This window comes from Macaca nemestrina, chromosome X (assembly GCF_043159975.1).
Source record: "Macaca nemestrina isolate mMacNem1 chromosome X, mMacNem.hap1, whole genome shotgun sequence".
In the NCBI taxonomy this organism is placed as follows: Eukaryota; Metazoa; Chordata; class Mammalia; order Primates; family Cercopithecidae; genus Macaca; species Macaca nemestrina.
Window position 1 is genome coordinate 78711912 of NC_092145.1, and position 22802 is coordinate 78734713.

The 22802-nt window shown below is 36.3% G+C and overlaps 1 long non-coding RNA gene across 1 annotated transcript in view; it reads left to right on the top strand.

The window, feature by feature from the left end:
• LOC139360890 (uncharacterized) overlaps positions 1 to 21430 on the top strand; it is a 41283-nt gene extending 19853 nt beyond the window's left edge. The window contains exon 3 of the long non-coding RNA XR_011618447.1: positions 19532 to 21430. This is a non-coding gene — a long non-coding RNA (uncharacterized lncRNA). The remainder of the gene's footprint in view (positions 1 to 19531) is intronic.
• Positions 21431 to 22802: the final 1372 nt, after the last annotated feature.

Genomic DNA, 22802 nt, shown 5'->3' on the forward strand with positions numbered 1-22802 from the left:
TTTTCTTAATCCAATCTGTCACTGATGGACATTTGGGTTGATTCCAAGTCTTTGCTATTGTGAATAGTGCTGCAATAAACATACGAGTGCATGTGTCTTTATAGCAGCATAATTTATAATCCTTTGGGTATATACCCAGTAATGGGATGGCTGGGTCATATGGTACATCTAGTTCTAGATTCTTGAGGAATCGCCATACTGTTTTCCATAATGGTTGAACTAGTTTACAATCCCACCAACAGTGTAAAAGTGTTCCTATTTCTCCACATCCTCTCCAGCACCTGTTGTTTCCTGACTTTTTAATGATCGCCATTCTAACTGGTGTGAGATGGTATCTCGTTGTGGTTTTGCTTTGCATTTCTCAGATGGCCAGTGATGATGAGCATTTTTTCATGTGTCTGTTGGCTGTATGAATGTCTTCTTTTGAGAAATGTCTGTTCATATCCTTTGCCCACTTTTTGATGGGGTTGTTTGTTTTTTTCTTGTAAATTTGTTTGAGTTCTTTGTAGGTTCTGGATATTAGCCCTTTGTCAGATGAGTAGATTGCAAAAATTTTCTCCCATTCTGTAGGTTGCCTGTTCACTCTGATGGTAGTTTCTTTTGCTGTGCAGAAGCTCTTTAGTTTAATGAGATCCCATTTGTCAATTTTGGCTTTTGCTGCCGTTGCTTTTGGTGTTTTAGACATGAAGTCTTTGCCCATGCCTATGTCCTGAATGGTACTACCTAGGTTTTCCTCTAGGATTTTTATGGTATTAGGTCTAACATTTAAGTCTCTAATCCATCTTGAATTAATTTTCGTATAAGGAGTAAGGAATGGATCCAGTTTCAGCTTTCTACTTATGGCTAGCCAATTTTCCCAGCACCATTTATTAAATAGGGAATCCTTTCCCCATTTCTTGTTTCTCTCAGGTTTGTCAAAGACCAGATGGCTGTAGATGTGTGGTATTATTTCTGAGGACTCTGTTCTGTTCCATTGGTCTATATCTCTGTTTTGGTACCAGTACCATGCTGTTTTGGTTACTGTAGCCTTGTAGTATAGTTTGAAGTCAGGTAGCGTGATGCCTCCAGCTTTGTTCTTTTGACTTAGGATTGTCTTGGAGATGCGGGCTCTTTTTTGGTTCCATATGAACTTTAAAGCAGTTTTTTCCAATTCTGTGAAGAAACTCATTGGTAGCTTGATGGGGATGGCATTGAATCTATAAATTACCTTGGGCAGTATGGCCATTTTCACGACATTGATTGTTCCTATCCATGAGCATGGTATGTTCTTCCATTTATTTGTGTCCTCTTTTATTTCACTGAGCAGTGGTTTGTAGTTCTCCTTGAAGAGGTCCTTTACATCCCTTGTAAGTTGGATTCCTAGGTATTTCATTCTCTTTGAAGCAATTGTGAATGGAAGTTCATTCCTGATTTGGCTCTCTGTTTGTCTGTTACTGGTGTATAAGAATGCTTGTGATTTTTGCACATTAATTTTGTATCCTGAGACTTTGCTGAAGTTGCTTATCAGCTTAAGGAGATTTTGGGCTGAGACAATGGGGTTTTCTAAATATACAATCATTTCATCTGCAAACAGGGACAGTTTGACTTCTTCTTTTCCTAACTGAATACCCTTGATTTCTTTCTCTTGCCTAATTGCCCTAGCCAGAACTTCCAACGCTATGTTGAATAGGAGTGGTGAGAGAGGGCATCCCTGTCTTGTGCCAGTTTTCAAAGGGAATTTTTCCAGTTTTTGCCCATTCAGTATGATATTGGCTGTGGGTTTGTCATAAATAGCTCTTATTATTTTGAGGTACGTTCCATCAATACCGAATTTATTGAGCGTTTTTAGCATGAAGGGCTGTTGAATTTTGTCAAAAGCCTTTTCTGCATCAATTGAGATAATCATGTGGTTCTTGTCCTTGGTTCTGTTGATATGCTGGATTATGTTTATTGATTTGCAAATGTTGAACCAGCCTTGCATCCCAGGGATGAAGCCCGCTTGATCATGGTGGATAAGCTCTTTGATGTGTTGCTGAATCCGGTTTGCCAGTATTTTATTGAGGATTTTTGCATCGATGTTCATCAGGGATATTGGTCTAAAATTCTCTTTTTTTGTTGTGTCTCTGCCAGGCTTTGGTATCAGGATGACGTTGGCCTCATAAAATGAGTTAGGGAGGATTCCCTCTTTTTCTATTGATTGGAATAGTTTCAGAAGGAATGGTACCAACTCCTCCTTGTACCTCTGGTAGAATTCAGCTGTGAATCCATCTGGTCCTGGACTTTTTTTGGTTGGTAGGCTATTAATTATTGCCTCAATTTCAGAGCCTGCTATTGGTCTATTCAGGGATTCAACTTCTTCCTGGTTTAGTCTTGGAAGAGTGTAAGTGTCCAGGAAATTATCCATTTCTTCTAGATTTTCCAGTTTATTTGCGTAGAGGTGTTTATAGTATTCTCTGATGGTAGTTTGTATTTCTGTGGGGTCGGTGGTGATATCCCCTTTATCATTTTTAATTGCGTCGATTTGATTCTTCTCTCTTTTCTTCTTTATTAGTCTTGCTAGCGGTCTGTCAATTTTGTTGATCTTTTCAAAAAACCAACTACTGGATTCATTGATTTTTTGGAGAGTTTTTTGTGTCTCTATCTCCTTCATTTCTGCTCTGATCTTAGTTATTTCTAGCCTTCTGCTAGCTTTCGAATGTGTTTGCTCTTGCTTCTCTAGTTCTTTTAATTGCAATGTTAGATTGTCAATTTTAGATCTCTCCTGCTTTCTCTTGTGGGCATTTAGTGCTATAAATTTCCCTCTACACACTGCTTTAAATGTGTCCCAGAGATTCTGGTATGTTGTATCTTTGTTCTCATTGGTTTCAAAGAACATCTTTATTTCTGCCTTCATTTCGTTATGTACCCAGTAGTCATTCAGGAGCAGGTTGTTCAGTTTCCATGTAGTTGAGCGGTTTTGATTGAGTTTCTTAGTCCTGAGTTCTAGTTTGATTGCACTGTGGTCTGAGAGACAGTTTGTTATAATTTCTGTTCTTGTACATTTGCTGAGGAGTGCTTTACTTCCAATTACGTGGTCGATTTTGGAGTAAGTACGATGTGGTGCTGAGAAGAATGTATATTCTGTTGATTTGGGGTGGAGAGTTCTATAGATGTCTATTAGGTCTGCTTGCTGCAGAGATGAGTTCAATTCCTGGATATCCTTGTTAACTTTCTGTCTCGTTGATCTGTCTAATGTTGACAGTGGAGTGTTGAAGTCTCCCATTATTATTGTATGGGAGTCTAAGTCTCTTTGTAAGTCTCTAAGGACTTGCTTTATGAATCTGGGTGCTCCTGTATTGGGTGCATATATATTTAGGATAGTTAGCTCTTCCTGTTGAATTGATCCCTTTACCATTATGTAATGGCCTTCTTTGTCTCTTTTGATCTTTGATGGTTTAAAGTCTGTTTTATCAGAGACTAGTATTGCAACCCCCACTTTTTTTTGTTCTCCATTTGCTTGGTAAATCTTCCTTCATCCCTTTATTTTGAGCCTATGTATGTCTCTGCGTGTGAGATGGGTCTCCTGAATACAGCAGACTGATGGGTCTTGACTCTTTATCCAGTTTGCCATTCTGTGTCTTTTAATTGGAGCATTTAGGCCATTTACATTTAAGGTTAAGATTGTTATGTGTGAACTTGATCCTGCCATTATGATATTAACTGGTTATTTTGCTCGTTAGTTGATGCAGTTTCTTCCTAGCCTCGATGGTCTTTACATTTTGGCATGTTTTTGCAATGGCTGGTACCGGTTGTTCCTTTCCATGTTTAGTGCTTCCTTCAGTGTCTCTTGTAAGGCAGGCCTAGTGGTGACAAAATCTCTAAGCATTTGCTTATCTGTAAAGGATTTTATTTCTCCTTCACTTATGAAACTTAGTTTGGCTGGATATGAAATTCTGGGTTTAAAATTCTTTTCTTTAAGAATGTTGAATATTGGCCCCCACTCTCTTCTGGCTTGGAGGGTTTCTGCCGAGAGATCTGCTGTTAGTCTGATGGGCTTCCCTTTGTGGGTAACCCGACCTTTCTCTCTGGCTGCCCTTAAGATTTTTTCCTTCATTTCAACTTTGGTGAATCTGGCAATTATGTGTCTTGGAGTTGCTCTTCTTGAGGAGTATCTTTGTGGCGTTCTCTGTATTTCCTGGATTTGAATGTTGGCCTGCCCTACTAGGTTGGGGAAGTTCTCCTGGATGATATCCTGAAGAGTGTTTTCCAACTTGGTTCCATTTTCCCCCTCACTTTCAGGCACCCCAATCAGACATAGATTTGGTCTTTTTACATAATCCCATACTTCTTGCAGGTTTTGTTCATTTCTTTTTCTTCTTTTTTTCTTTTGGTTTCTCTTCTCGCTTCATTTCATTCATTTGATCCTCAATCGCAGATGCTCTTTCTTCCAGTTGATCGAGTCGGTTTCTGAAGCTTGTGCATTTGTCACATATTTCTCGTGTCATGGTTTTCATCTCTTTCATTTCGTTTATGACCTTCTCTGCATTAATTACTCTAGCCATCAATTCTTCCACTTTTTTTTCAAGATTTTTAGTTTCTTTGCGCTGGGTACGTAATTCCTCCTTATGGAAAAGAGTATGGTGATTCCTCAAGGATCTAGAACTAGATGTACCATATGACCCAGCCATCCCATTACTGGGTATATACCCAAAGGATTATAAATCATGCTGCTATAAAGACACATGCACACGTATGTTCATTGCGGCACTATTCACAATAGCAAAGACTTGGAATCAAGCAAAATGTCCATCAGTGACAGACTGGATTAAGAAAATGTGGCACATATACACCATGGAATACTATGCAGCCATAAAAAAGGATGAGTTTGTGTCCTTTGTAGGGACATGGATGCAGCTGGAAACCATCATTCTCAGCAAACTATCACAAGAACAGAAAACCAAACACCGCATGTTCTCACTCATAGGTGGGAACTGAACAATGAGATCACTTGGACTCAGGAAGGGGAACATCACACACCGGGGCCTATCATGGGGAGGGGGGAGGGGGGAGGGGGGAGGGATTGCATTGGGAGTTATACCTGTTGTAAATGACGAGTTGATGGGTGCTGACGAGTTGATGGGTGCAGCAACATGGCACAAGTATACATATGTAACAAACCTGCACGTTATGCACATGTACCCTAGAACTTAAAGTGTAATAATAATAAAAAAAATTGATTTATTTAAATTGTTGTTTAAAGAGTGAAATAGAAAGAAGACCATCTATTCATTTAGAGATATTTAGAAACACTCCAGTGCTTATTATCAACACCTCTCATGCAAAATATTAAAAACCTGATGACACAACTTTACAGTAATTGAAATGTAGAAGATGTGGAGTCACAACAAATCAATAATATTATATAATATCATTATGATACATTGTCTTAACCCTAAGTGGTTTATATTACCTTGTTATTTTTAGGTCATTCCTTATGAGGAGTTTTTATAACCATTTAGGGAGAAATAACAATAGAATGACATTTAAATATACACATTGTCTAAAATGGGAAGTAATGTTCAAAAAAACTAAATAGACATTAACTAGTACTAGTATAAACTTAAATTTTCTACTTATTAGTTTTGTTGTAGTTAATTGTATAAATGATTACTTTATCTTCCGGGTTTCAGGATAACACTCTTAGTTAGACCTATATTTTACATCTTACAGTAGAAAATTCTCTCCAGTTATTTATTTGTAATTTTCAAGAAAATTAAATTTAAGAGTTTGTTAAGTTATAAAAAAAAAAAAGAAATCCACCAAAATAATAATAGTGAGTGATCATGAGTTATTTTTCACTCTAGCTTCTGCGTTGGTGAATTTTTCAAATTCTCAGCAATAATGACATGTTAGTTTAATGTGGAGGAGGTAATAAATTTTATTAGACCATAAAAACCCTAATAGAAAAATAGACTAAGGATAAAAGTAGGCATTTCAATTAAAAAGACAGCCAAATAGACAATAAGCAGTGGAAGAAAATGCTTAATCTCAGAAGTAATTTTTTAAAATGACAAATTAAGCTGTAATAGAATAATGCTTTTTTATTTGTTAAGTCATTAAAAATTTTAACAAAGGCAATAGTCAACACTGTGTAGAATGATTAATAGAGCCTTCAGTTCTAGAGCACTTCACATATCTGTAGAAAACAATTTTTTTTTAGTTTTCAAAGGCTAGGAAATTTGTGTTTTGCCTGTTATACTTTAGGTCCCTATATCAGGATATTGGTAAGGGGCAAGACTAAGATGAATAAGGAGGGAAAGAAAATGTTAGTCTCTGTATACATTCAAAGAACAAACCTGCCTACCTAGACCACCCAGGAATAGTCAGACTTGCATCACAAGAAATTTTCCCAATTCCATCCTTGAAACCACTATACCAATCTTATAATACATCCCAGAGTGTGGGGCTTATGGTTGCTTAGGAGATCAGCAACATGGGGAAAATATTTAAAGCTGTAGACTTCACTTCTGCTAGACTTTCCTAAACCCCTAATTCCCTCTCTGCTTTAGAAATTATATTATAGGTAATTTGTGCTATCTTTCTCTTTATCAGTCCATATGTTTGTTGAATTGGAACTAGACCCCTTGATCCTTCACTGTTAGGACACCTTTTTTCTCCTACTACACAGTACACATTAGAAATCTCATAGGAAATAGAAGGGAAGGGATATCAATTAAATAGACAATCAGACAAAGAAGAATAACCAAGCAGGCTTTGGACTAGGGGTCCAGCGTCTCCCTTGGAATCTGTAACTGCTGGTCTCTTTCCCCTTAACAATACTATCCTCATTACATAGACCCTACCAGATATGACCAGAGATTGAAGGAAGGAGAGGCTTCCTTCCAAAAGGAAGGCAATTGAGTAAAAATCCTATTTTAATCATCTGGGTGGAAATAATAATAAAACAGACATCAATATTTATTTAGTGCTTACTTTGTCTCAGGCACGATTCTAAGCATGTTGCACATATTGACTAATTTAATCTTCAGAAGAACCCTATGAGATAGATACTGCTATTGTCCCTATGTTACACGTGAGGGAGAGGTTAAGTATCTAGCCCAGGGCCACACAGATAGTAAATGGGTTTCCCCAAATCTGCCACAGGAAGTCCAACACCAGCAGAGTGGCATGTCTTATAAAAATGCTAAGTTATGCCTTATAATTATCTGTGGGTGAGAACCAATTTCTAGGAAAGTAGGAATATAATAAGTATGTGTTGCTAAACCAACTTGTGCAAGCCAGAGTTATTCTATACTTAAAGCTTTACATTTGGTCTATGAGCCAAGAAATTACAAATGTTCTGCTACTGCTTCCTGTCTTCAGGAAGTTCCAGGTTACCATTAGTATAACTTGAGCTGTGTCCATGACTTCCTTTACTCTCTTAGAATTTTCTCAAAGTCAACTGATAAGAGTATTCACTCTTTTAAATAGCCACAAAATTCTTATAAGCTATTTTTATAATCTGAGCTGTGTCCATGACTTGCTTTGCTTTCTTAGCAATTTCTCAAAGTCATCATATAGCCACAGAAAATACTCCACGGTATGGCTATTCCTCAGTTTAATTCAATCCTTTCCCCATTTATTAACATTCACTTTGTTTCTACCTTTTTTGTTTTTCTACTACTCATAATGTTACAATAAACATTCTTCATTTTTTTTTGATAAATTCCAAGTCATAGGGTTGCTATGTGGAAGAGTATTTATAGTATTAGTATTTAACATTACCAGATTATTTACATATACATACACAAAGATGTAACAATACTCATTTTCACCAAGACCCACCTTACCTTCAGAGCTAAATATTATCACACTTGAAACGTTTTGCCAATAATAAGGGTTAGAAAGAACATCTAAGTTTAGCTTTAATTCGTATTCCTCTATTAGTGAGAATGAGCACCTTTTCATATGCTTCCTGGGCGTTTTGAATTTGTTAATCTGTGAATGGATAATTGATACCCTTCGTATATTTTAAAAATTGGGTTGAATATTTTGCCATTTAAAATTATTAATTTTATGGAATTGAATGTAACTTTTTTTTCTCCAATGAATTATAACCTGACTTGCTTAGGAATCTCTTAAGTTATGCGTAATTTTTCTACAATTTTTAAATTTTGAGACAATTGTAGATTCATATGCAGTTTTATGAGAACATGTATTATACAGATTTCCCTAATGATAACATCTTCCAAAGCTATGGTACAATATCACAACCAGCAAACTGATGTTAATGTAATCCACTAATCTAATTCAGATTTTTAAAATTATATATGTATAGTACTCATTTGTGAATGTGTATCTATTTAGTTCTAAACAATTTTATCATATGTAGGCTTGTGAATTCACCACCATAGTCAAGATATAGAACAGTTCCATCACCACAAAGATTCCCCAAGTGTTGACTTTTTATAACCATAATTGCCTCCATTCCTTTTACTTCCTGCCCCTGTCCCTAACACTTGGCAGCAACAAATCTCTTCACCGTCTCTATAAATTTGACATGTCAAATGTGTTATATAAATGGAGTTATACAGTATGTGTATTCGTCCATTTTCATGCTGCAATAAGGACATACCCAAGACTGGGTAATTTATAAAAGAAAGAGGTGTAATTGACTCACAGTTTTGGGGAGGGCTCAGGAAACTTACAGTCATGGTGGAAGGCACCACTTCACAGGGCAGCAGGAGAGAGAATGAGCACTGAGCAAAGGGGAAGCCTCTTATAAAACCATCAGATTTCGTGATAACTCACTCACTATCATGAGAACAGCATGGGGGAAACCACCTCCATGATTTAACTATCTCCAACTGGTCCCGATCTTGACACATGGGGATTATTACAATTCAAGGTGAGATTTGAGTGGGGACACAGAGCTAAACCATATCAGTATGTAACACTAGGAAGTTGACTTTTTCACTCAGCATAGTAACCTTGAGATTCAACCAAGTTGGTTATATCAATAGTTTATTGTTTTTATTGATGGTTAGTATTCCGTGGTATGTGTACCATAGTTTTTTTTTTTTTTAAAAAGCATTCACTCATCGAAGAAGCAATCTGTGTTGTTTCCAGTTTAGGGCTCTTAGGAATAGAGTTGCTCTAAACATTTGTGTACAGGTTTTTGTGGGGAAAAACGTTTTATTGTCTTCAAAATAAATGCCCCATAGTGCAATTGTTGGGTCATATAGTTGTCATGTATTAAGTTTTATAAGAAATTGCCAAATAATTTTCAAGAATTACTGGGGCATTTTACATTCCAACTACTAATGTATGAGTGATCCAGTTTTCCACATCTTCATCAACATATGTTATCACTAATTTTATGCCAGCTATTTCAATAGTGGTATTTCTCTTTTATTGAGATATTGTTCACATACTATAGAATTCACCATTTTAATGTATACAATTCAGTAGAGTGTTTAGCATATTTACAAGGTTGTCCTTCTATTACCACTATCTAATTTCAGAAATTTTTATCACCACTAAAAGAAATCCAATACTCATTAGTATTCTGTATTAGTTTATTTGCATTGCTATAGGGCAATACCTGAGGCTGGGTGATTTATGAAGAAATGAGGTTTATTTTGACTCATGGTTCTGCAGGCTGTACAAGCATGGCACCAACGTCTCTTCAGCTTCTGATGAGGGACTCAGGAAGCTTACAATCATGGCAGAAGGTGAAGGGAGAGCCAGAGAATCATATAGCAAGAGAAGGACAAGAGAGGGGGGCAACAAAGAGAAGCGTGAGGTGTCAGTCTTAAACAGCCAGATCTCATGTGAACTAACAGCGAGAACTCACTCCTTACCAAGGAGATGGCACTAAGTCATTCATGGGGGATCCACCCCCATGTTTCAAACATTGATTCCCCGTGATCCTCCAACATTAGAGGTCACATTTCAACATGAGATTTGGAGGAGACAAAACACCCAATTCATATCATAGTCATTCTTCATTCTTCTTTGTCCCTACACCCTGTCAACCACCAGTCTGCTTTCTGCCTCTATGGACTTGCTTTTTCTGAATGTATAATATAAATAGACTCTTATAAGCTGTTTCCTTTTATGTCTTGTTTCTTTCACTTAGCATAAGTGTTTCAAGGTTCATTCACATTGTAGTGGCTCAAATCCACTGTTGAGGCCATCTAGTGTATTTTTCGTTTTAATTACTCTACTTTTAAATTCCAGAATTTCTTTTTGGTTCCTTTTTCATACTTTCTATCTCTTTGTTAATATTCTGCATTTAGTGAAACATGGTTTTCATGACAAATGGCTACCCTTAGCTCTGAACTATTCAAGTTGTCTATTTCATCTTTATTGAGTTTTATGGTTTGTGGTTTTTGAGGAATTCTTTCATTTGTTTTAAATTATCAAATTTTGTGTTTAAAATTAATCATAGTATTACCTCTATTATATTTATAATGGTTCTAGTATCTGTAGTGATATCCTTTGTATTATGTCTAAGATAATTTATCTTTTCTCTTTTAATTTTTGTCAGTCTTGCAATAGATTTATAAATATAAAGCATCTTTTTGAAGGAGTAGCCTTTTAAAATTGATTTCCTTTATATTTTCTTTTTTATTGACATATAATAGATGTACATATTTTGGGAGTACATGTGATATTTTGAAACCTGTAGACAATGTGTAATGATCAAATCTGGATAATTGCAATATTCATCCCTCAAACATTTATCTTTTTTTTTTCTGTTGGAAACATTACAATTCTTCTAGCTATTTTGAAATATACAATACATTCTTGTTAACTATATTTTCCCTACCATATAATTGAATACCAGAACTTATTGTTTCTATGTAACTGTATTTTTGTACCCATTAAACAACTTTTCTTCATCTTTTCTTCCCTCCGTCCCTTCCTAGCCTCTGGTAATGACCATTCTACTCTCTATCCCCATGAGATGCACATCTTTAGCTCCCACATATAAGAAAAAAACATGTGACATTTGTCTTTTTGCACCTGGCTTATTTCACGTTACATAATGACCTTCAATCCTATCCCTGTTGCTGCAAATGACAGTATTTCTTTTTTTTTTTTTTTACAGCTAAGTCTGTTTTCAATTTTATTAATTTCTGCTCTTTATTTGCTTTCTTCTGCTTTCTTTGTGTTTATTGTGCTCTTGATTTTCCAGTTTATGGAGTTAGACACTTAGATTATAGATTTGAGAACTTTCTTATTTACTGATATAAGGATTTAGTGCTGTAAATTGTCTTCTCAGAACGACTTTAGTTGAATCCCATATATTTTGATATGCCGCATCTATATTTTCATTCAGTTCTCCTCATATTTGATTTCCTTTAAGATTTTTTTATTTGATCATTGGTTATTTGTAAGTGTGTTGTCTATTTTCCAAGCTCTGAGGGATTTTCTTTTTCTCTATCTGTTGTTTTCTAGTTTTTTTCCATTCTGATTAGACAATGTGCTCTGTATAATTTCAATTCTTTCAAAATTATTGAACTTTGTTTTATGGCCCAGGAGCTGATTTATGTTCTTCATGGACTTTTTCCTACTTTTATCAATACCCATCCTGCATTAATTTGAGAACTGAATATTTGCAATGTAGGTCTAAGACCTCCTACCTCACCATCTCCATTTTATTTTTAAATGTTTCTATTTTTAATTTTTTTTTTTTTTTTTTTTTTTTTTGAGACAGAGTCTCACGCTGTTGCCCAGGCTGGAGTGCAGTGGCTCGATCTCGGCTCACTGCAAGCTCCGCCTCCCGGGTTCCCGCCATTCTCCTGCCTCAGCCTCCTGAGGAGCTGGGACTACAGGCACCCGCCACCGCGCCCGGCTAATTTTTTGTATTTTTAGTAGAGACGGGGTTTCACTGTGGTCTCGATCTCCTGACCTTGTGATCCGCCCTCCTCGGCCTCCCAAAGTGCTGGGATTACAGGCTTGAGCCACCGCGCCCGGCCTCTATTTTTAATTTTTGTAGGTACATAGTAAGTGTATATATTTATGGGACACATGAAACATTTTGATACAGGCATGTAATATGTAATAATAACATCAGCAGAAATAGGTTATTACCTCAATAATTTATCCTTTGTGTTACAAAAAATCCAATTATACTCTTTCAGTTATTTTAAAATATACAATTAAATTATTATTGACCATAGTCACTCAGTTTTGCTATAAAATACTAGGTCTTGTTTATCCTTTCTAACCATTTTTTGTATCTGGTAACCATCCCCACTTCGGCTGCACACCCCAAACACCCTTCCCAGCCACTAGTAGCCATCCATTTTATCTCTATCTCCATGAGTTAAATTGTTTCAATTTTTAGCTCCAACAAATAAGTGAGAACACGTGAAGTTTCTTTTTCTGTGCCTGACTTATTTTGTTTAACATAATGTCCTCCATTTCTATCCATGTTGTTGCAAATGACAGAATATCCTTCTTTTTTGTGGCTTAATTGTTTATATGTACCACATTTTTAACTTTATGAACACTTATGTTGCTTCCAAATCTTGGGTATTATAAATAATGCTCCAATAAAAATGTGAGTGTAGATATCACTTTGATAAACAAACTTTCTTTCTTTTGGGTATATACATAACACTGGAATTCCTAGATTATATTGCAGCTCTAGGAACCTCCAAACTGTTTCTTTGTAGGGGATATACTAATTTGCATTCCCACTAATGGTCTATGAGGGTTCTTTCTTCTGCATATCTTCGCCAGCATTTCTATTGTCCTGTCTTTTATATGAAAGCCATTTTTTACTGGAGTGAAATGGTATCTCATTGTAGTATTCATTTGCATTTCTCTGATGATTAAGGATATTGAGCACATTTTCATATACCTGTTTGCCATTTGTATGTATTCGTTTGAAAAATGCCTAATCAGATCTTTTGCCCATTTTAAAATCAGATTATTAATTTTTTCCTATAGGGTTGTTTGAGCTTCTTATATGTTATTGTTATTAATCCATTGTAAGATGGGTAGATTGCAAATATTTTCTCCCACTCTGAAGGTTGTCTCTTCAATTTGTTGATTGTTTGCCTCATCATGCAGAAGCTTTTCAACTTGGTGTGATTCTATTTGTTCATTTCTGCTTTGGTTGTGTGTGCTTGTGGGGTACTATTCAAGAAATCTTTGCCCAGGCGAATGTCATGAAGAGCTTCCCCAGTATTTCCTTGTATACTTTCACAGTTTGAGGTCTTAGATTTATGTCTTCAATGCATTGGGATTTGATTTTTGTATGTGGTGAGAGATAGGGGTGTAGTTTTATTCTTCTGCATATGGATATTCAGTATTCTCAGCAGTAATTATTGAAGAAACTGTTCTTTTCCCAATGTATGTTCTTGGCAACTTCATTGCAAATGAGTTCACTGTAGATGTACAAATTTGTTTCTGAGTTCTGTATTCTGTTCCATTTTTCTATGTATCTGTTTTTATGACAGTAACATACTGTTTTGGTTTAATCTGAAGTTAATTTGAAGTATAATTTGAAGTCAGAAAATGTAATTCCTTCAATTTTGTTCTTTTTGCTCAGGATTGGTCAAAATTGCTTTGGCTATTCTAATTCTTTTGTAGTTTTGTATAAATGTTAGAATTATTTTGTTTTATATCTGTGAAGAATGCCATTGGTATTTTGATAGAGATTGCACTGAATCTGTGGATTGCTTTGAGTAGTAGGAACATTTTGGCAACACTGATTTTTCCATTACATAAACAATAGAATATTTTTTCTATTATTTTGTATTGTCTTCAATTTCTTTCATCAGTGTTTTATAGTTTTCAATATAGAAAACTTTTACTTCTTTGGTTAAGTTTATTGCTAGGTATCTAATTTTATTTGTAGCTATTGTAAATGTGAATTTTTCTTGATTTCTTTCTCTGATTGCTGTTGGCATATAGGAATGCTACTGATTTTTATATGTTGATTTTGTATCCTGCAACTTTACTGAGTTTGTGTACCAGAACGAATACTTTTTGGTGGAGTGTTTAGGTTTCTTCAAATAATAGATCATATCATCCGCAAACAAGGATATTTTGACTTCTTCCGTTTCAATTTGGATGCCTTTTATTTTTATTTTGTTGTTATTATTATTATTATTTTGAGGTGGAGTCTTTCTCTGTCGCCCAGGCTGGAGTGCTGTGGCTGGCGCGATCTCGGCTCACTACAAGCTTCGCCTCCTGGGTTCACGCCATTCTCCTGCCTCAGCCCCCTGACTAGCTGGGATTATAGGCGCCCGCCACCACGCCTGGCTAATTTTTTGTATTTTTAGTAGAGAGGGGGTTTCACCGTGTTAGCCAGGATGGTCTCGATTTCCTGACTTCATGGTCTGCCCGCCTCGGCCTCCCAAAGTGCTGGGATTACAGGCTTGAGCCACCGCGCCAGGCCTATTTCTTTCTCTTGTCTGATTGCTCTAGTTGAGACTTCCAGTAGTATGTTAAATAACAGTGGTTAAAGTGGTCATTCTTGTCTTGTTCTAGATCTTACAGGAAAGGCTTTCAGTTAATACCCATTCAGTATGATACTAGTCTGTTATATATGGCTTTTATTTTATTATGGCACATTCCATTTATACCCAGTTTTCTGAGGGTTTTTTTGTTGTTGTTGTTGTTGTTGTTGTTGTTTTGGGATGGAGTCTCGCTCTGTCGCCCAGGCTGGAGTGCAGTGGCTGGATCTCAGCTCACTGCAAGCTCCGCCTCCCGGGTTTACGCTATTCTCCTGCCTCAGCCTCCCGAGTAGCTGGGACTACAGGCGCCCGCCACCTTGCCCGGCTAGTTTTTTGTATTTTTTAGTAGAGACGGGGTTTCACCAAGTTAGCCAGGATGGTCTCGATCTCCTGACCTCGTGATCCACCCATCTCAGCTGGGATTACAGGCTTGAACCCCCGCGCCCGGACTTCTGAGGGTTTTTCAAATCATAAAGGGATGCTGATGCTCTTTCAGCATCAACTGAAATGATCCTATGAATTTTGTCCTTCATTAGGCTGACATGATGTGTCACATTGATTGATTTGCATATGTTGAACCATGCTCGCATTCTTGGGATAAATCTCACTCAGTCATAATAAATAATCATTTTAATGTGTCGTTGAATTCAGTTTGCTAGTATTTTGTTGAGGATTTTTTGCATCAATATTCATCAGTAATATTAGCCTGTAGTTTTCTTTTTATTATGTGTATTTTCCTGGTTTTGGTATCACAGTAATGCTGGCCTTGGCCGCGTGCGGTGGCTCACACCCGGAATCCCAGCACTTTGGGAGGCTGAGGTGGGGGATCAGCAGAGGTCAGAGTTTGAAACCAGCCTGGCCAACATGCCGACACCCCATCTTTACTAAAAATATAAAAATTCGCTGGGCATGGTGGCCTGCGCCTGTAATTCCAGCTACTGGGGAGGCTGAGGCAGTACAATCGCTTGACCAGGGGGGCAGATGTTGCGGTGAGCTGAGATCGCACCATTGCACTCCAGCACGGGTGACAGAGCAAGACTCTGTCTCAAAACAAACAAACAAAACAAAACCACAACACTGGCCTCAGAGAATTAATTTGAAAGTAGTCTCTTCTCTATTTTTCAGAATAGTTTGAGTAGGATTGGTATAATTTGTTCTTTAAATTTATAGTAGAATTTAGCAGTGAATCCATGGAGTCCCAGACTTTCTTTGCTGTGAGACATTTTATTATGGCTTTTCTCTCGATACTTGTTATTGGTTTGTTCAGGTTTTGAATTTATTCGTAGTTCAACCTTGGTATGTTGTACATGCCTATGTATTTATCAATATCCTCTAGATTTTCCAATTTATTCGAATATAGTTGCTCATAGAAGCCACTAATGGTCCTTTGAATTTCTGAAGTATCAGTTGTAATGTCTCCTTTTTCATCTCCAATTTTATTTCTTTGTCTTCTCTCTTTCCTTCTTAGTGTGGCTATAGTTTTGTCAATTTTGTTTAACATTTCAAAAAACCAACTTTCTCTTTCATTGATTTTTTTGTATTGTTTTCTTCATTTATATTTTACTTTTGCTTTCATCTTTATTATTATTTCTTTTCTTCTACAATTTTGGGTTTGGATTGCTCTTGCCTTTCTAATTCTTTAAGATGTATTAGGCTGTTTATTTCAAGTTTTTCAAAATTTTTTGATATAAGAGCTTCCTTCTTTGTACTGCTTTCACTTTATCCCATAGGTTTTGATGTATTGTGTTTCCATTATTATTTGCTTCAAGGAAATTGAAAATTTCCTTGAAGCAAATAATTTTTTTCACCAACCCAGTGGTCATTCAGAATATTGTTTAATTTCCATTTGTTGGTATAGTTTTCAAAATTCTTCTTCTTTTATTTTTAGTTTTATTTCGTCATTGTCAGAGAAGACTTTCTATTTTAAATTTGTTTGCATGTTTTAAGACTTGTTTTGTGACCTAATATATGGTCTGTCTTTAAGAATAATTCATGTGTTGAAGAGAAGAATGTGTATTCTATGGCTGTTGGGTGAAATGTTCTGTAAGTATCTATTAGGTCCTTTTGGTGTATAGTGCAGATTCAATCTGATATCTCTGTTTTTCTGTTTGACAGATCTGTCCAAAGGTGAAAGTGAGGTGATAAAGTCTTCAGCTATGATTGTAGTGGGGTCAGTCTCTTTCTTTAGCTCTAATCACATTTGCATTATATATCTGGGTACTTGAGTGTTGGGTGTGCATATATTTACACTTGATATCCTGTTGCTGAACTGACCCTTTCATCATTATATAGTGATAATGTTATTGGTGTTATTATCTCTTTAATCTCTTCTTATAATTTTCATCATGAAATCTGTTTTATCTGATATAAGTATAGCCATTCCTGCTCTCTGTTTGTTTCTATTGGCATGAAATATGTTTTTCTATTTTTTTAAGTCTGTGTGTGTCTTCATAGGTAAAGTGTTTTTCCTGTAGGCAACAGATTGTTGAGTGTTTTTTCAAATCCGTTAAGGCATCTATGTCTTTTGACTGGAGAGTTTAGTCCATTGACCTCCAATGTTATTATTAATAAGTAAGAATCTACTCCTGCCATTTTGTTATTTATTTTCTGGTTGCTTTGTGATCTTCTTTTCCTTCCTTTATGATCACCTTTAAGTAAAGGTGATTTTCTCTGATGGTAGGATTTATTTCTTTTTATTTTTTGTGTTTCCCTTGTATGTTTTTTGATTTGAGTTTATCGTAAGACTTCCAAATGTTATCTTAAAACCAATTTATAAAAACTGATAAAAATTTGCACTAATTGCATAAACAAACACACAAACATGTGAAAATACAACTAATAAAAACTCTACACTTTATGAGTTCATGTCCTTTGCAGGGACATGGATAAAGCTGGAAGCCATCATTCCCAGCAAACTAACACAGGAACAGAAAACCAAACACTGCATGTTCTCACTCATAAGAGGGAGCTGGAAGCCATCATTCCCAGCAAACTAACACAGGAACAGAAAACCAAACACTGCATGTTCTCACTCATAAGAGGGAGTTGAAAAATGAGTACACATGGACACAAGGAGGGGAACATAATTCACTGGGGCCTGTTGAGGGGTGGAGGGCAAGGGGAGGGAGAGCATTAGGATGAATACCTAATGCGTGCAGCGCTTGAAACCTAGATGATGGGTTGATGGGTGCAGGAAACCACCATGGCACATGTATACCTATGAAATAAACCTTCACATTCTACACATGTATCCCGGAACTTAAAGTAAAATAAAAAACTCTACACTTTAACTTAATCCCCATGCTTTTAAACTTTTTGTTGTTTCTTTTATATCTTTTCGTATTATGTTTTGTAAAGTTATTGTTATTATTTCAATTGGTTCATTTTTTAGTCTTTCTACTTAAGAGTTTGCATGCCACAATTACAGTGTTACAATATTCTGTTTCCCTGTGTACTTACTATTACCAGTGAGTTTTGTACCTTCAGATTATTTCTTATTTTCTCACCAATGACCTTTTCTTTCTCACTAAAGAACTCCTTTTAGCATTTCTTGTAGGGTAGGCCTGATATTGATGAAATCCTTCAGCTTTCATTTGTCTGGAAAAGTCTTTATTTGTCCTTCATGTTCGAAGGACATTTTTGCCAGATATACTATTCAAGAATATAAGGGTTTTTTCCTCCAGCACTTCAAATATGTCATGCCACTATCTCCTGTCCTGTAAGATTTCCTCTGAAAAGTCTGCTATCAGATGTATTGGAGCTCCATTGTATCTTATTTGTTTCTTTTCTCTTGCTGCTTTTACGATCCTTTCTTACTTTTAACCTTTGGGAGTTTGATTATTAAATGCCTTTGGTAGTGTTCTTCGGATTAAATCTTCTTGGTGTTTATAACCTTCTTGTTCTTAAATATTGATATCTTTCTCTAGGTTTGGGAAGTTCTCTGATATCCCTTTGAATAAACGTTCTACTCTTACTCCTTCTCTACCTCCTTTTTAAGGCCAATGACTCTTAGATTTGCTGTTTGGGGGTTATTTACTGGATGCTGCAGGCATACTTTGTTGTTTTTTATTCTTTTTTCTTTTGCCTCCTCTGACTGTATTTTCAAGTGGCCTGTCTTCAAGCTCACTAATTCTTTCTTCTGCTTGATGAATTCTCTTAAGAAATTCTGATGCATTCTTTGTCATTTGCACTTTTCAACTCCAGGATATGTTTTTTACTATTTCAATTTCTTTTTTACATTTTTTTTCTGTGTGTTACCTTGAATTTATTTGAGTTCTCTCAAAAAAGCTATTTTGATTACTCGGTCTGAAAATCACATATCCCTATTTCTTTAGGATTGGTCCCCAGTGCTGTGTTTGATTGATTTGGTGAAGTAATGTTTTCCTGGATAATCTTAATGCTTGTAGATGTTCATCTGTGTCTGGGCATTGAAGAGTTAGGTATTTCTTATAGTTTTCACAATCTGGGCTCCTTTGTACCATCCTTCTTGGGAAGGTTTGCCAGGTATTTGAAGAGACTTGCATGTTGTGATCTAAGATGTATCTGCATTAGGAGGAACCCCAAGCCCAGTGACACTGTGTTTTTTGCAGACTTGTAGAGGTATCACCTTGTTGGTCTTTGTTAAGATCTGGAAGAATTTTCTGGAGTATCAGGCAGAGACTTTTGTTCTCTTCCTTTACTTTCTTCCAAACAAAAGTAGTGTCTCTCTCTCTCTCTCTGCTGAGCCATTTGGAGTGGGTGAGGGGTGACACAAGCATATCTGTGGCCACCACCACTGGAATACACTGGGTCAGAACTGAAGCCAGTATTGCACTTGCCCAAGGCCTGCTGTAACAACTGCCAGGCTACCACTTATGTTTGCTCAAGGCTCTGGACCTCTACAATGAGCAGGTGATGAAGACAGCCAGGTTTGTGTTTTTCTCTTCAGGGTGGTGAGTTCTCCCGGGCCTCTACTGGGTCCTAAGATGCAGTCTGTGAGCCAAGGTGTGGAGCCAAAAACCTCAGAAATTAATCTGGAGCTCTATTCTACTGTGGCTAACCTGGCGCTGAAACCATGAGACAAAGTCCTCACTTTCCCCTTTTGTTTTTCACAGACAGAGGAGCCTCTCCTCATGGCTGTCACCACCACAGGCCCATGGAGAGTACTGCCAGGTGACCACCAATGTTTACTTAAGGCCCAAGAACTCTTCAGTGACCTCGTGGTGAATGCTACCAGCCTTGGGATTTACCCATCAGGGTAGTGGGCTCTTCTTTGTTCCAGAGAAGGTCTAGAAATGCAGTCTAAGAGTGAAGGTCTGGAATTTGGGACGATGAGGGCCCTCTTTTTTTTGAGATAAGGCCTCATTCTGTCACTCAGGCTGAAGTGAAGTGACACAATTATGGCTCACTGTAGCCTCAAAATCCCCAGGCTCAGGTGATTCTCGCACCTCAGCTTCATGAGTAGTTGGGACTACAGCCATGTACCACCATGCCTGGCTAATTTTTATATTTTTTGTAGAGACAGGGTTTCATTACGTTGCCCAGGCTGGTCTCTAACTCCTAAGCTCAATTGATCTGCCCAACTCGGCCTCCCAAAGTGCTGAGATTACAGGAGTGAGTCACTGTGTCCGGCTTCTATCTCTTGGTGCTCTATCCTACTGTGACCAAGCTCGGACCTGATTTTTTGCTGTCATGAATGTGTATTTTTGTGTGGACAGTTTTTAAATTTGATGTTCCATCTGTGTGGATGAATGGTGGAGGCTTCTTTTCAGCCATCTTCCTCTGACTCACCTCCTCCATTTTATTTCTGTAGCTACAGAGAAACCAAAGTCCCAAGAGAAATATTTCAAGTATTTTCAACTTCTTGTTTATTTGGGGCATATCTGCTGCAGTGGATTTTAGGTTAAGGAAATAATTTCTTAGTTGCTTTTTACATAGTTTTCTGTAGATGGCAGCAGAGCATTCCCCCAAAAAACAAAGAAACAAACAAAAAAAGTCCTACTCCACCCTTTGTGTTAAAAAAAAAAGAAAAGAAAAGAAAAAAAAGAATGAAAAAGGAGTGGGAGTATTTCTGCTGCTTTGAATGCTGGAAACCTACCTTGAAAAATATGCTGTTAAAATGTGTTTGCCAAATTGTGAGATGAAAAAGATTAATATTTTTAAAAAATGGTCTTTTAAAGGCTGGGGGAGGGATCGCATTAGGAGAAATACCTAATGTAAATGACAAGTTGATCGGTGCAGCAAACCAACATGGCACATGTATACCTATGTAACAAACCTGCACGTTGTACACATGTACCCTAGAACTTAAAGTATAATAAAAAATAAAAAATAAAAAAAAGGTCTTTTAAAATTGTTGGCTTGACTTTACCTTTACATGTTTTTATTGGCTGTTTTTTCCCTCTAATTTATATTTTTATTTCTATTGTTCATTTTTCTGTTAGGAGTTTTAAAAGATAATTTTTTGCCATTATAAAAATAACATTAAAAAATTACAAATTTCAGAAATGTAAAAGAGAAAGCAACATTCAGAGGCTACCACTATTAAAATTTTGATATGTCTCCCCATTCTATGCTGGTGTTTTGGTGGGACATTTTGAGGTTAAAATTATATATTTTGTCCAGTTTTGCTTTTTAATTTTTAATTAAATTAGTATTGTGACCCTCTCTATCTCAATAAATACTTTTCTTAATATCCTTTAAAATAACTCAATTAAAATTTTTAAGATAATGCATATCTAATATTTTTATAAATTACTGATAATTTTTATATTTGTCCAGATAAAAAAAAATTTTTTTGAGACAGAGTCTTGCTCTGTCGCCCAGGCTGGAATGCCAGATTAAATTCTGAATTACTTTTTCAACCCTTCCCTCATTAAGGATTTTTAAAACTCATGTTGTTTGAAATCTATATATTAATTTGAGAAGTAACATCTTCCAAATGATTAGTTTTCTGATTCAAGAATGTAGCTTTTTCCTTTATTGATTTAACTTCTTTATATTATCCAGTAATATTTCACCACTTGTTCTATGTGATTGCAGAATATTTCTTTTAAACATATTTCTAGTAGTTTCTATTTTCCTCATAGTGACTAGAAAGTGATTTAACAATGCGTGAGGAAAATAAAGGCTCATTAACTGCCTCATATAATGGAATGGTTAACATGTCTTACTGTTGTAATCCATTATACACTTTATGGAAATGTTTTTAAGTAATACATGCTTATTGTTGGAACATTGGACGATATATAAAAGCAAAAAGAAAACAAGAAGACAAAAATTGTCCATGATCTCAAATCTCATTAATACCAACTATTGGTATATTTCCTTCTGGCTCTTTTTGTGTTCCTCTATTTTCTTGTTTGTGTTTCTAATTGTACAATTATACATGGAAACATGCTTCTTCTAAATAATTCAAATAATACAGAAAAATGTAAAGTTAGGGAATAAATCATAAAAGAAAGTTTCTCCTTCACCAAACCCACTTCTCCATACCCCCATCCAGGCAAGTAGTGTTGATAGTTCAATAGTTCAATGTGTATTTTTATGTTTTTCTATGCATTCATACACACAGATACATAATGCACACATACACATACATTTTTTTGTTGTCTAAATTTGCATTCTGTATTTATTTAGTATCAAGATCTCCATGTAGCTATTAAACCAGGGTTGTTAATTATTTTATCGAAGTCCTTTTTATTCTTTTTTTTTTTTTGAGAGGGAGTCTTGCTCTGTCGCCCAGGCTGGAGTGCAGTGGCGTGATCTCGGCTCACTGCAAGCTCCACCTCCCGGGTTCACGCCATTCTCCTGCCTCAGCCTCCTGACTAACTGGGACTACAGTCACCCGCCACCACGCCCGGCTAATTTTTTTTTTTGTATTTTTAGTAGAGACAGGGTTTCACCGTGGTCTCGATCTCCTGACCTCGTGATCCTCCCGCCTTGGTCTCTCAAAGTGCTGAGATTACAGGCGTGAGCCACCGCGCCCGGCCCGAAGTCCTTTTTATTCTTATTTTTTTACTTGATCCTTTAACTTGTGAAAAAACTATTAATTTATTAAACAAATATTTATGGAGTCCCTATCACTTGCTAGGAACTGCTCTAGCCTCTAGAGGTATAGAAGTGGACAAAATCAACAAAAATTCCCATCTTTATGGAATGTATATTTTGAAGCAATTAACTATTTACTTCCACCATTGGTGTATGAATGTGATCATTTTATCCCTGCTGGCATTGGTGATTATTATTTTAAAAAAATCTTTGAGTGTTTGGTAAAAATAAATTCATGTTCTTTGTTTTAATTTGCATATCTTTAACAGTGCGATTAAGCATTTCCATGCATTTTTAGCAATTGTGCTTTCTCATCGTAAATTCTCTATTGTAAGT